General features: G+C 42.6%; 1 protein-coding gene across 1 annotated transcript in view; it reads right to left on the reverse strand.

The window, feature by feature from the left end:
- LOC117490720 (serine/threonine-protein kinase PAK 3) overlaps positions 1 to 11206 on the reverse strand; it is a 30473-nt gene extending 19267 nt beyond the window's left edge. Inside the window, exon 1 of the mRNA XM_034140514.1 lies at positions 11009 to 11206. The gene's annotated coding sequence lies outside the window, so the exon portion shown is untranslated. The remainder of the gene's footprint in view (positions 1 to 11008) is intronic.
- Between the last annotated feature and the right edge of the window lie 2644 nt (positions 11207 to 13850).

Genomic DNA, 13850 nt, shown 5'->3' on the forward strand with positions numbered 1-13850 from the left:
GTACACTTTTCATATAGTCACGTACAGCAGTGAACCCACTAGCATATGCACGTGGCAAAGACCTGACAACAGAAACTGGGATCTAATCAATCAGGTCAGCAAACACAGAGGAGGAAAATCAATGGCTGCTGCGGCACCAGATGATGACGAGGAAACAGGACGTTGTGAAGTGTTTCAAAATATAATGAATGAACATGAATTATGTAGCTGAAAAACTAAATATTCAGTGTCTGACTGTGGTCATTTCTATATCAGGAAGTGGCAAGAGAATTTGTGCCAGTTGAAGACATTATGGAACTATTTGAATACGTCACAAGCTGTGGTCGTCACTGCTGTGTGGTTATCAGGCTGGATCACCTGCAGCAGCTCTGCAGAGCAGCAGGCAGTTAGAGATGGCAGATTCATGGAGGCCCAGACATTACTTGGTTCTTCACTCACATAAAACACTGACCTATGTACTGTGCAGACTTACTGACAGACAGGCAAGCATTCAGTGAGTGCCCCTGAAACAAGAAGCTCCTATTTCTGAAGCACACACAGGCTCGTCCCTAAACATCATAAATCAAGAGACCTATTTGGGTAAAAAATACGCTTTAGCACAGAATCACAACTGTGTTGAGTTTTGACATACATGAGATACATGTACAAGTGTCTGAAACAACACACACAGAGCCACCACAGACACACCGGCTCACTCACGTATTACTGCCGATGTTTTCACATTTCTGTGCCATCAAATACTAATCTATCCATGAAGAGCAGGCATTTTCCTTTTCTCTTTCAAACATTAATGCAAAATTTGAATGGCTAATGCAGAAAGAGGCTCTAATCTTGAGCCCATGGCTGCCCAGTAATGGGGGGGGGGGGGGGGGGCTCCGTAAGCCCGGCTCTTCATGGCCCTGATTAGGACACACTCTCTGTTTGAGTTGGCTTTAGCTTTGGCTGTGCTCCTTTGAAGGATGCTGATTACTTGGATGGGATGGACAGCTAGAGGACGTTCAAACGGATAAGGAGGAAGGAGGGGTGCTCCAGAGCTGCAGTAGACGTTATTATTTCCTTTATTTTTGGTGCTGTCCACACACACACTGGTCAGAGAGTTCGCTCCACTGTTAACAGGAGAAACCTGACACCCGTCATATCACAGACACTTCAACCAGACATTATAGCACTGGAAACTGACGACACACAGATGTCAACATTTGACTGCACTATCACTCCTCCCTCACATGGTTGGCCTCTCAAGGTCAGAACAAAACACAAACGGTGCAGATGACATCCCCCCCTTCAATTTTAAATGAAGGTTGGGGGAGGAGGGCTGGTGTTAAAGTTCAATTCTGTTTAAAAGGACGCCATTTCAAAGGGGTCAGAATTTATGATCACAAGATCAAAACCTCATAAGGTCAAACATGCCCCAGCATCAGCAAGGAAATCAGATTATCTAATCCTAGTTTCATGTATTCATTTTTAGTTCAAAAGAAGTTCAACATAAGGCAGCATTGTCCTTTTGGCTGAGGAACACAATTGTATGGGACACCTCGCGTTTTTGATGTTATTAAATTGGTATTTTCATGAGGGTTCATCACTTCTTCGGGGGTTTGACTCCAGTCTCTCTGGGGTTTACGTTATATTGGATGTGTATCAGAGGTTTTGTCCAGGAAGTCAGAATAGATGACCTGGAATAGATGAATGTAATCCAGGCTTTTGCAGAATTGCCCAATATTAAAGTTGTTGTCTGGGGACAGGGTTTGGACTTTAAGTCTAAAAGGAGAAGTCTGACATTTTGGGGAATTCGCTGTCTTGCAGAGTGATGGTTAATATCGTAAACTTTATATAAAAAGTGGAGGTAGACACTTTGACCTGTTGGTTTATGAACTACTGTCGAACCAGCAATGACACAAGAGTGTGGAAGGAAGTGCAACCGAACGCTGAACAAGACAACTACAATAGTACAATTTCTTTAATGAACTGAAAACAACAAAGCATACCCTGCTTTACTGTGTATTTGACTCTAAATCAGATCATTGTGTACAAAAAGAATATAATGTTGTATTGAAGAAGACTTGAAAATAGTGATTGAGACCATAAACTCAAGTTTGCAAGAAAAACTGTATTATTTAATGACGTTGTTAGGGCACTGATAAATAAACAGATATCAAAGTGTAGTCAGTTCTTGTATCAGACTTGCAAAGTATTTGTGTTACATCGTCTTTCCTGCATCCAAACTATAGTCAGATGGCTGACTTGCTCTTTTAGTCACACTTTAGTGTTCACACTTTAGTTCTTATCTTGTTACACTTTCCTGCATCTACCACACAGAGTGGTATGGTAGCACTGATGCAATAAGACTCAGTGGCATGCATGCAGATTCTGACCAATCAGACAAGGCCCATTTGATTGGCCAGAGATAGGGTTAGGGTTAGCAGATCATACAACATACAGACAGAATGTCAATAATCGGTTACTATATTCAAAGTGCAATGTAAATATCTTTGAGATGTATTTATCGGGCAAGTTGACTCCAATAAACAAGTTATATCTTGTATGTTTAATTCCCAATATGTCTAGTCGACTTCTAGAAAGAGTAAATCATCAAAACATCTAATGAACATTGATGTCTGTGACTTGGTTACTGTGAAATACAAATGTTTGACACATCAGCTTTTGACTGATGGGCTCCACCTCCCTTGGTCCTCCTCTGAAACTTTGCATACAGCTGCCGACAGCTCATGAAAGGGAACGTCACAGCAATCGCATCAGTTTGCTTCAACAGGTGGCAGGTGAGACACGGGTGTTAATGCTCAAGTCAGCGTCAATCTTGTATTGTTCACTTTAAGTGGAAAAGTTCCTTTCTCATATTTCATGGGGGGGGGGTGGTTGATTGTGGATAGATCTGCAACAATCTTGAGCAGCAGCAAACATCTTTCAAGAAGAAATAAAAACTCAATAACATATTAATGATGTTTGAGCAAGAGCTTGACAAAAGCGTCATTACATATTCATTAATACTGATTCACTTGTCAAGAGTTGTCATGTTACACAGAGTGTGAAATTGCTTTGTTCAATGTTTCTCAATTGCATCACAGCAGAGGAGTTATGTGTTTTATTTCTGGAAAAAAAATCAAACTTGTCTATCAATTTCTATTTTTAGCTGATACACATCCCTTGGGGGAAAGCCATGGAAATGTTGAACATGAACATCTTTTAATCGTGTTGGTTTGAAAGGCTCCTACCCGTTCATAATATGTTAAATAGAGCATGATTTCACAATACCAAAAGCAAACCTAAATGGATAGTTCCTCTTCGTCCATTCACACTGACCTCCCACTTTACATCCCTCAGAGATCTCCACAACTGTCAGTTCACTTTGAATATATATTACTGAATCAAGACAACAAACACTACACCCAGCACAGTGCATAAACATCTCTAATCAGTAAACAGAGATCTATTATTAGCCATTAGCCAGATGTCTGTGTCTGCTCTTGTTTCACTTCATTGTGGCGTTTTTATTAATGTATTGTATGATAAACTCAGGGCCGCCCCTCCCTACACGCAGATCACGCAGACTGCGTGGGGCCTCACCTCGCGGAGGGCCTCACCTCGCGGAGGGCCTCATCTCGCGGAGGGGGCCTCACCTCGCGGAGGGCCTCACCTCGCGGAGGGCCTCACCTCGCGGAGGGGGCCTCACCTCGCGGAGGGCCTCACCTCGAGGAGGGCCTCACCTCGAGGAGGGCCTCACTTCGCGGAGGGCCTCACCTCGCGTAGGGGGCCTCACCTCGCGGGGGGCCTCACCTCGCGTAGGGGGCCTCACCTCGCGTAGGGGGCCTCACCTCGCGGAGGGCCTCACCTCGCGGAGGGGGCCTCACCTCACCTCGCGGAGGGCCTCACCTCGCGGAGGGGGCCTCACCTCACCTCGCGGAGGGCCTCACCTCGCGGAGGGGGCCTCACCTCACGGAGGGCCTCACCTCGCGGAGGGCCTCGCGGAGGGGGCCTCATCTCTCGGAGGGGGCCTCAACTGAGCCTCAACTGAGCTGCAAATACGGCGCACCTATGCGCTTATGCGGCGCAATTAGTGTAGGCGCGGCACAGTTTCGCCGCTGCGAGGCTCCATTAGCACCCCCCCCCCGTCGATGCTCACGACACAGCGGGCCTCAACATATAACTTTGCTTGGGGCCACAAGTTGGCCAGGGGCAGCCCTGAATACATTCCAGATAATCCAGTATTATTATAGCTTCAACCGGTATATATAATATATTACTGTGCTGTTTCCATGCAAATGTCACTCATACTGAACAGCAATGAAACTGGCTCTGATATAACTAAACTTAATTAGTTTAATTTCAGAAATACAAATCTTATACTTTAGTACTAAATCCACAACATATAAAAGTTGTTTGAGTTGAGATGTTGTTTGACCCGTAATCAAAGTGACACATTATTAAATGACTGCAATGCAAATGTGTTTGGGTGCTAAAATTCAACACTTGACAATCAGCAACTATCATTCATATCATATTCATTTCAATTTGAGATGGTAAAAGCGTGGTGATATAACTCACATATATTACACAAACATATTACAATGTTCAGTGGTCCTACCACACCATATCTGACTTTCGTTGTACCTTCTGCTCACAGGCTATGGGAAAACATTACATATATTCATCACCAAGCAGAAAGAAATATGGAAGTCTACACTCAAATCCCATTTATTCACGACAGCCGACAATCCATCATGACTCTTATTTTACTAGACATCTGCCTTTCCCTAACTTCCCTGCTGAGGATCATTTCATATTTATTTTGGGTGAACCCGCCCCTTAACTGCTCTCTGATACACACATGCATTTTGTTTACACACACACACCACACACACACGTCTTACACCTGTCATGCTAGTTTTTAAATTTTCAACAGATTTTTGTGTCAACATTTCAATATAATCGTTTTTGCAGCTATTTTCAGAGGTAATTTAATTGGCTTTTTGCACACTTCTTTTTCTAACTGAAATGTTGGCAGGGGTAAACAACATTACATTTAAATCATGAAAAACAGTTGAAGAGTCACAGCTGACAAAACTGCTGCGCATCGTGCTCTGACAGTTTGAGCTGCTCTCTGGATGTGTTACATACAAAAATAAAGTGGTGCAGTTTATTCTGTCAGACGGGAAACTATGAAAATGGACAACCAGTAACGTAAATCTGTTTTAAAAAATATGGGCACTCATTCTGTCAAGGAGACAAAAGCTATTCAAAAAGTCAATCAAATGATGTTTCTTACTGGTTATATGTTTTGAGACATTATTCCTTCCTGACAGAAAGGCTTTATTTAATTCAATGCATATTTCTATAACTCTTACTTTATTCTGAAAGGAACTTCCTGCCTGACAGAGCCAATTAATCACACTAGTACATTATGATAGCTTTTCTATTCTGTCTGTCAGAATGGCTTATTTAAATCACATTTGAGAGTCCTTCTTTAAATATTAAGTATTGTTGCAGTAATATTCTACTTTTAACCTTGTATTCAAAATGTTGTGCTGCTGTTGGCTCCTGGTGGTTAATGTCACCATTTTAACAGCTTAAATACCTTTTAATGGCAATTCATCTTTATATGAAAGTTGCCGTTGTGAAGACTTACAGACATTGCAGTAACACATCATGCATCTTGAACAACAAGGCCACAGAGATGCCCAAAACCTTGTCAGCAATTGAGACAGGCATTTAGGTTTTGGTTCCATTTGAACAAAAACTAACCCAACCCTGGCTCCTTTGACCCTTATAGATGATTGAGTTACATTAAGTGTGTGCCTGACAATCATGGAAGCACCTAGCACAGGTAAGGCTGCACATCTCCTATCGTTCGCTTTAAGAAACAAAGTGTGTGTGTTCTTTCTTTGCATTAGTGTGGCATGGGTGGGCATGTTGGTGTGCCAGCTGGAGGCAGAGATGGGAGTGATGCCCTCCTGCAAGGCCAGCTGGTGCACCTGCTCTGAGTCACAGCACCCGTTGTAAGGGAACATGGGAAGAGAGAACTGTGGATATCTACATGCTGTCGCTACTGCGCTAGTTGCTCAAATGTATGGTTTTTATTTATCTAGGTCAGTTCATATTAATTAAAGTTTAGATATATAAAGTGTAATGTTCTTCTGAGTGTCTCCAATGTGTCTCTACAGTATATCTAACACCTAACGCACATGATATAGACAAGCTGTTGTTTCATTACTAAACAGGCATTTCATTTTGATAACGTCTCCCCTGCCAAATAGCTAGGTTATGACTTTGCATAGACAAACACTGCCACAGGACTCATATTTGTGTGGACAAGTGAATTCACTGAGGCATTGTGCTGCCACTCACAGTAGTTGCACCTCCATGCAGCTGGGAAAGAAATGTATTTCCTCATTGAGAGGCACGGAAACAGTGTGACTGCACTGTGTGGATGCCTTTCACTTCAGAGGTGTTATTTGTGACAAATGATTCCCTTCCTCCCAGAGTTACACATCCTGGATCATGTTCGTCATGATAACAACTTTGCCATATTGCATCACCAAAACTGTGCTTGAATATTATGAGCACAGTTGGTCATTGACAAATCTAAATCCAAAACAAGGCTTGCTGCGATTAAACTCCAGTTGAATTAAGTCTCTCTAGATATTATAGCTGGAGCATGTGAAGCTCTCTGGCTGGTCTCATACAGTGTTTGTACTTATACTGACAATAAGTAATGCACTGTTATTCGTATGTCTAACAAAATACATTTTTGCATAATTGTGAACAAGGAACTATAAAGAAAGTCAGAGGGAGGAAAAAGGCAGGTGGCTGGGTGGATACAAGAACAACACACGTTCACCCAGGGGAATGCTGTTTGTGATCATTGTGAAACCAGAAAATATGCATTTGTTCTGAGGCAAAGACACTCACGTAGTTATGTTATTGCACATCACAATCTTTTCATTCTTCCCGTGAAGACAGAAGTTGGTTTGAAAAACAGCAGAAATGTACATAATGCTGGACATTTAAACGATAGCGCAACAAATATTAGCTTATATCAGTCGCAGTCCCAATTTGAAAACAGCCACCCTTTGAACCAAGCTTGAGGAATCTCTTCAAATCCTCTGAAAACTTCCGACAACATGTTGCATTATCTAGCCTGTTCATCTCCAAACAGTTACCCCAATGCAACTCCCTGCAAACTCTTGACCCAGTGAAACTAGTTAATCTCTTAAACCTCCTCAACCTGTTTCCTCCCCAGCAACAATTCATCCTTTTCTGCTCCAAGTCTCTCTCCATCTGGAACGTCTACACTCATTGCATCATCTTACTGTAAAGTCTTTAACACCACCACCTTCCTTTCCAGGATCTCCAATCCTCACGAGACATTTCTCTGACTTTCTTGATGCCATATGAGTTTGATACGTCAGGGAAAGTGTAAGTCACGAGAGGACTATCTTTGAACTGCACCGAGGGACACAAACACACACACCAGGGCACACACACAGACTACTAACACACTATTCTAAGTAGCAACAGACATCAAGTAGGGAGATTACGAGGGAGCTGTGTCAATGTGTCAGTGTTCGAGTGTTTCCTCTGTCTCTTTCACTCACCCTCCATCTATCTCTCTAACTTACCCCCCTCCCATTCTTAGACAAACTGGCCAGATGGCTTGCAATCCTACATGCTAATCCACAACACACAGACTGTAGCTCTGACACACCTACCAGAAGACTACTGCTCCACTTTAGACAGATCTGCCCTTAAACACACACAAACACCCCACATGAGGCCACCGCACATTTATAAACTGTCAACAAAAGTCCTCAACGGTAACTCAGTGCATCGAACAATAGCAGCATAACTCATGCTGACTAAGTCCTCAACAGATGGAGGTCTACTACGTGTACGGGCTGTGGGTCCGACACTATCATATTTCAGGCAGCCCAGTTAGCCGAGATGAGGTTCTGTGTCGACTGCTTTTGTTAGCGGAGGTGAGGTAAGAGAAGCTGTGTGTGTTGGGTTACACCGGCCAGTGGAAAACTAGGGGAAGCCCAGAACTGCTCACTAATAGTCATGGAGCTGTGCAGGCACATATGGTGGAAAGTGAAAGGTTTTAAAGTTTTGATTGTACCATCGGATTTTAACGTTGAATAAAGTTGCAGGACATTTTGTTTTAATATGTGGTGGCAGATTAAAGGAATGTATGCAATAACGTTGTTGTATAACAGGATAACGATATTATTAAGTTTACTCAGCTCTGTCTTTCTGCTATTTACTGCTAAAATACGATCAATTGCTTGTTGAATATAAATAGGGAATTAGGCCTATTCAGCCAACAATCTTTATTAAGTATTTTGTTTAAACTAACTTAAAACATCTCTGAATACAATAGTCTTTTGAAAGTTTTCATCACAAAACAAAATATTGTACACAATTAATATATTAACCAGTGTATTATTGGTCACACTGCGCTGTAAGTAATAATGAAACATCTACATTAGTACATGTATCCAAGTGAGGAAGGCCCTGGTTGGAGGTATTGCACAAAACATCTGGCTTACAAACTAAGCTACAATAAATAATCGATTAAATTAAGTACAATTTTTAAGCCAATGTTTCCAATCAACAGTACATCATTATTTACAGTGCATACTTTAATAGCAAGGTGGATTTTGGATCTGTTTTATGTCAAGTTTATAAAATAACTCTCTCCACGTTTACCTTCCTTACATTACATTACATTACATGTCACTTGTTAGTCGCTTTTATCCAAAGCGACTTGCATACATTAAGTACTGTGGACAATCCCCACAGGAGCCATTTGGGGTGAAGTGTCTTGCCCAGGGACACAACGACATGCTGACTGCAGTGGGACTCGAACTTGCTATCCCCTGGTTCGAAGTCCAGCACACTATCCACTGAGCCATAAGCCTCCTTACATGTGTAAAGATAATGATGTCCAATAGCTGTTCACTATGAACAAATGTATTAATAAAAGAATACCATTAGATCACTGTAAGTTGATCACCATGGTCAGCAGTGCAAGCGTTTGCAGAAAAACCAAGCTAAGTTTAATAAGCTTCCATTTTGCCTGCATGATTTCTGTTTACACTATATACAGTATGCTTTAGGGTATTTTTACTTTTATTACAACAGAGCGCACACGCACATTAGACCAGACCTGACACATCAGCACCTTCTCACTAGCAACAGCTTATGTCTGTCAGCTTTCTTTGCAAATATAAATTGTTCATGAGTTGTTGCCAGTAACCTACACAGAGACAAAAGCCTGTGTGAATAATTTCACCTGATGGTAAGCAGCTCTACCCAGACTGCTGTCGACAAATAATACAAAGCTATAAGCTGCCCATCTGCGTGTAACAGACCTGTGTAGATGAAGGTGTGATGAATATATAATGCTTGTGGCAAGTGAAGCACAGCGTCTTAGACCTAAAGCGTGGCCAATTACCCAGCAGCGGTTTCACAGATCAGTTGGCCAGCAGGACGTATAAACACCTAACACTCTCATATATCATAGCATGAGTGTATGATCGTCTCTGACAATGTGTTACATTACTACTGTAGGCATGGTGTCTTCTGCAAAGCCCAGTGCATTGCACAAAACATCTTACGCACCGACACATTCCCCAAATATGTTCCCCTAGAAAGGACAGTGTAGATCTTTAAATAATGTAAGTGAACTTAAAAAAACATAATGGTGATGGTGATAAGGGACACTTTAATATGTCCTTCTAAAAAGATAGCATTCATCAAACAATATATCCCTTTAGGTGGACACAGTGAATCGAGTGCAGTCATGGTGCCTGGACACAGATGAATGGAGAGGGGCAATACATCTATATCAATATACCAATGTTCAAAAGGGAGTAGCACCTTCAGCATCCCATCCCCCAATTCCCCCTACCTCCATCCCTGACATGACTCCCTAACATCCCTCTTTCACACGACAGTCACACAACAGGTCTCCCATCAGGCCCTGCTTCTCCCAAACCGGAGGAGGACTGCCTCCCTCGGAGCTGAATCTCCCTGAGCTGTGACAGTCTAAAGAGGAGAGGGGATGGGGGACACACAAACATTCACACCACTGTATCCTCCATCCTCCTCCTCCAGCAGCAGCAGCAGCAGCGATGGCTGTGGAAGAATCCGAGGTAGAATAGCTCAGCTTTCAGAGGACCGGACCCCGCCCCCAATCCGCTCCCCAATGAAGTCAGGTGACCAGATGTTGTATATCTCCCTGTCAGCCGCCATGAAACTGCTACACATCCATGTTAAGGCCGAGAGACAGAGGCACGTCTCTGCTCTCTCTCATTGAAAGACATCAATGGAAATAAAAGCCGCCTCTGGATGAAACACTCCCTAGAAAGGCCATAAGTGAGGCAGTGCAGAGATAACAAAAGAGCATCCATCAGCATATTAAAACACCCCCCCCCTCCCCTTTTTCCCCGGCATATACAGCTCTGATCCATCAGTCAGCCTCGGGTCTACAGACCCAAAATAGCATTGCTTCTTGTTTGTTACAGTGTTGCTACTGCAGCTGCTGCATTTCTCCAGGAGTGACACACACACACACACACACACACACACACACACACACACACACACACACACACACATACACACACTAGGCCTGCACAAACGCCACCATTGATTCTCACACCTCCCCATCAATACAGATGCTATTTGTGAGGCACAAGGGAGTGCATACAGAGATGCTGTGATGCAGAGGGGGGTGTATGATCATACAAACACATCCTCAGCCCATCTGATGCAGGCATCCATTTCCATCTCGCCCTCACGGACAGACTGCTGATGAAACAGCTGCCTTCCTAGCAGGGCAGAATGCAGAGTGGAAGAAGGAGAGGTAGAGAAAAAGGCTACAAAGCACCCCTACATACACAGCCCTCCCCTCCTCTTCCTTTCTCTCCTCTCCTCCCTCCTCTGCCTCCCCCACACCTCATCCCCTATTGCCATACACAGAGGGAATTACCTGAAATATGTCTTCACATTCTCTTGCTCAGTGTTCAGCCTTTGAGCCCGGAGCTCTGGTAGGTTCATCGTCAGCCGTACAGTCCTAGTGACAGTTTAAAGGCAGGATTGCCATTCTCTTGTCAGACCAGTTCCTGACCCTAAAAGCAAGCTTGTTCGGCAGGCTGGATGCTTCACTGGCTGCTCACTGTTCCCTAGCCCATGATGTCATCCACCCTGTTTCCCTCATTGGCTGAGAGGCTGAATATTAATGCAGGAAGCGAGTCTGGGGGAGGAGGCAGCCAACGGACAGACAGCTTTGGTTTTCTGTTTAACAGATCAAACCTGCTGAGTGAGAGAGAGGAGGGAGGGAGCTCCAGAGCTGTTCTTTTGCAAGGCAAAAAACCTCTCAATAATACAGTGTAAAAGCTTTTGCAAAAATGTTATAGTTTTACATTTTAGAGCCCACATGGGAGAATACAGCATGAATGTAAGTATGTATTTAACCACGGTAAAAAGAGGATTTTAATTTGTTGTTGGAAGGGAAATCCTTTCATTTACAACTATCCTAGTCCTCAAAATAAATACAAATATATTTATATAATTCGTTTTTTTGTACAGTAAGATTCCCTTAGTAATTATAAGAAACTCAGTGCTTATTATTTATTTCTTGAGATGTTAAAGGTGTAAAAGTATGCCTGTTCAGTATTCACCAGAGCACATTGCTATTTTTGATTATGCAACTTGATCACAAGGGTGATATTATGTTTGTCATTTAGTGTAATGCTACATGTTCACCCCTATTTTGAGACATTTTGATGTTGCCTACTGAATTTATTTCTGAATATTAAGATTTCACTGCCAAACATCAACAGTTTTCGTTTTTTCAGAGTCTAAAAGTGACTCTGGGTTTATAAGCAGGCGGACACGACAACCAAAATACCTGCTGCGTTTGCCCTAATTTGCCTATGATGTCATCTTTTTCCTCTGTCTCACCTGTGATTGGCTGACAGGCACAGCATCTGCTCAGTCTCATGGCTAGTGCTTCAAGCCCAAGGTGGAGGTCTATCTGAGGCTCTGTGAATCATGGCTGGTTGTCCTGACAACCCCTCTAATGTCGATTTCATGTCGGAGAGAAATATGGCTGTTCAGTGACAGTGCTCACTCAAATGGAGAACATGACGATAACAAGAGCACAATGACCTTTGAAATCATTTTCTTTCAAATCAGAAGGTGGTTTTGGTGATTTTCTTTTACATAAATTGCAACCATATTTTCTGAAGACCCTAGACAAAATGGAGCTGTAAATAATTAAAATCATAGACTACCTGAATGCACTTACACAGGGTTTGAAACGTGTAGGTTCTTTGCTAATACACACATGAGACTTTCCTAGTTTTTAAATAGGTTACAGAATTAAGAATTAGCCAATGCACAAAGTGACAAGAACCAGTCTTTTTTCCAGCTTTGCAGACACACAAGTGATGCAAAAGCGAGACCTGATTAAACCCTGTCAATGTAGCCACAAGAGAAATGCAAATGTATATTCAGAAGAGCGGTGCGGTGAAAACATTTTAAAGCTTGAGAAGGGGTTTTGCTCTGACTCCTGTCAGCAGACTCTAAAGATCAGTGTACACTAACGCAGAGGAAGTGAGGCGCAGTTTACACAGAAAAATGTCAAATTGCTCTTTAATCTGAGGAAACAAAACTAGCATGACCAACCCTTTACTGCAGGATTAATATTGCACTCTTTATATTATCATTTCAGGAGTTTTTCTTACATTTTTCCCATCAAATTCTCCCACGAGTTAAAGCCAGCATCAGTCACAAATTAATACATTTTCCATGCTGATGACTTCCTTACATGTGACTGTAATTATGAATAGTCGGACTCACGGGGTAGCTAAAACCAGCAAGATTTTGGCTGATAGGAAATACCCTGCAAAGGTCAGCTGCCCATCACAGCTCTGACACTGAATCACCCTCAACCATGTGATTGACTTATTCAACAGGCCTTGGATTTAAGAGAAACTCGTACAAACACAGAAACATCTAAAAATCCAGCAAGAGGAACCCCTGTGAGCTGAAGGTGCTGACCCCCGAGCTCCACGCTGCCACAACAGATCAACTCATGTCTCTTGTTTTCTCAATATCCACATGTCTTTGTTTCTTGAACCAAAGTAACCACATCTTTGTGTTTTTGGCCAAATGTGTTTATGCTATCTACAGAGTGAATGTCATGGAGTAATAAAAGGCTGTTATGGTACTGTAATCCATCTTTTGCTGTGCGTTTCTCATGTCAGCCTATTTCTGCTCATCAACAGGGTCAGCATAAACATTATGTGGCCCTGGGTCGCACATGTGACCAAACATCAGTCAAGGGTGTGTGGTATGACCTCTTGGACCCCCTACTCCGGGAGCCCTTCTGACCTAACCAACAACTCAAGCCTCAACTCCTGGGCCCTGGCCAGATTCTGGACTCACTACCCAACAAAGACATAACACACAAACACAGATATATACACACACACATATCCACTTCCTTCAATGACTGCACTGATGTCGGCCACAAAGGATGCTTCGTTAAGCTTTCTTTCTACCTTTGTTTTGTAGATTCAAGTGAGGTGAAATTAACCAAGGATTACGTTTTTCACCTGGATTAACGTGTTCAGTTTGCTTCAAGAGATGAGCAGATGTTTTGTACTCAGACTGGGCAACAAATGATCAGAAAGGTCACATATTTTCTAGTACCAGCGTGTTCTCTCACAGCCATTTGTGATGGTGTCGTGTCCTTTAGAAGAATTTAACCCCATACCTGTTCTCTCATTGTAAGTCACCATAGTTAAGAATGCTTGAAATGTTTT

Source organism: Trematomus bernacchii, unplaced genomic scaffold (genome assembly GCF_902827165.1).
Source record: "Trematomus bernacchii unplaced genomic scaffold, fTreBer1.1, whole genome shotgun sequence".
NCBI lineage: Eukaryota > Metazoa > Chordata > Actinopteri > Perciformes > Nototheniidae > Trematomus > Trematomus bernacchii.